This window comes from Arachis ipaensis, chromosome B5, assembly GCF_059453495.1.
Source record: "Arachis ipaensis isolate K30076 ecotype BB chromosome B5, ASM5945349v1, whole genome shotgun sequence".
Taxonomy (NCBI): domain Eukaryota; kingdom Viridiplantae; phylum Streptophyta; class Magnoliopsida; order Fabales; family Fabaceae; genus Arachis; species Arachis ipaensis.
The window spans coordinates 107,241,542-107,243,794 of NC_142440.1; positions in this window are offsets into that span (position 1 = coordinate 107,241,542).

Here is a 2,253-nt window from a genome sequence, read left to right on the forward strand (position 1 = left end):
GGTTTTCGAAATTAATAATAAAATAGGGATAGAAATACTTATGTAAATCATCGGTGAGAATTTCAGATAAGCGAATAGAGATGTTTTCGTTCCTCTGAACCTCTGCTTTCCTGCTATCTTCATCCAATCAGTCTTACTCCTTTCCATGGCTGGCTTTATGTAATGCATCACCATTGTCAATGGCTACTTTCGGTCTTCTCTCGGGAAAATGATTCAAATGCCCTGTCACGGCACGGCTAATCGTCTGGAGGCATCACCCTTGTCAATGGTTACATCCAATCCTCTCAGTGAAAGTGGTCAACGCACCCTGTCACGGCACGGCTATTCATCTGTCGGTTCTCGATCATGCTGGAATAGGATTTACTATCCTTTTGCGTCAGTCATTACGCCCAGCAATCGCGAGTTTGAAGCTCGTCACAGTCATTCAATCATTGAATCCTACTCGGAATACCACAGACAAGGTTTAGACTTTCCGGATTCTCTTGAATGCCGCCATCATTCTAGCTTACACCACGAAGATTCTGATTAAGAGATCTAAGAGATACTCATTCAATCTAATGTAGAACGGAAGTGGTTGTCAGGCACGCGTTCATAGGGAATGATGATGATTGTCACGTTCATCACATTCAGGTTGAAGTGCGAATGAATATCTTAGAAGCGAAATAAGATGAATTGAATAGAAAACAGTAGTACTTTGCATTAATCTTTGAGGAACAGCAGAGCTCAACACCTTAATCTATGGAGTGTAGAAACTCTACCGTTGAAAATACATAAGTGAAAGGTCCAGGCATGGCCGAGAGGCCAGCCCCCAAAACGTGATCAATAGTCTCCTAAGATGAACAATGGATTAAAACTGAGACCAAAGATGTCTAGTACAATAGTAGAAAGTCCTATTTATAATAAACTAGCTACTAGGGTTTACAGAAGTAAGTAATTGATGCATAAATCCACTTCCGGGGCCCACTTGGTGTGTGCTTGGGCTGAGCTTGAGTGTTACACGTGTAGAGGTCCTTCTTGGAGTTGAACGCCAGCTTTTGTGCCAGTTTGGGCGTTGAACTCCACTTTGCAACTTGTTTCTGGCGCTGGACACCAGAATTGGGCAGAGAACTGGCGTTGAACGCCAGTTTGCGTCATCAAAACTTGAGCAAAGTATGAACTATTATATATTTCTGGAAAGCCCTGGATGTCTACTTTCCAATGCAATTCAAAGCACGCCATTTTGAGTTCTGTAGCTCCAGAAAATCTATTTTGAGTGCAAGGAGGTCAGAATCCAACAGCATCAGCAGTCCTTCTTCAACCTCTGAATCTGATTTTTGCTCAAGTCCCTCAATTTCAGTCAGAAAATACCTGAAATCACAGAAAAACACACAAACTCATAGTAAAGTCCAGAAATGTGAATTTAACATAAAAACAAAAGAAAACATCCCTAAAAGTAACTAGATTCTACTAAAAACATACTAAAAACAATGGCAAAAAGCGTATAAATTATCCGCTCATCACAACACCAAACTTAAATTGTTGCTTGTCCCCAAGCAACTGAAAATCAAATAGGATAAAAAGAAGAGAATATACTATAAATTTCAAACTATCAATGAAACATAGCTCCAATCAAATGAGCGGGACTTATAGCTTTTTGTCTCTTGAATAGTTTTTGCCTCTTGGTTTTAAGAGCTTTGCTGCTTTTTCTTGCTTCAAGAATCATTTTTTTTTATTTTTCAGATTATCAAATAACATGTTTCCTAGTCATCATTCTTTCAAGAGCCAACATATTTAACATTCTTAAACAACAACTTCAAAAGACATATGCACTGTTCAAGCATTCATTCAGAAAACAAGAAGCATTGTCACCTCATCAATATAATTAAACTAAGTTCAAAGATAAATTCGAAACTCATGTACTTCTTGTTCTTTTGAATTAAAACATTTTTCATTTAAGAGAGGTGATGGATTCATAGGACATTCATAACTTTAAGACAAAGTTACTAACTACTAATGATCATGTAATGAAGACACAAACATAGATAAGCACTTAACATAGAAAACGAAAAACAGAGAAAGCAAGAACAAGGAATGAGTCCACCTTAGTGATGACGGCGTTTCCTTCTTGAGGAACCAATGATGTTCTTGAGCTCTTCTATGTCTCTTCCTTGCCTTTGTGGCTTGATTCCTAGTGATTTTTGGTATTTCTATCCTCAGTTGCTTCCAATAACTATGTGGAGGGAAGTGCATCTCCTGAGGTATCTCAGGGATCTC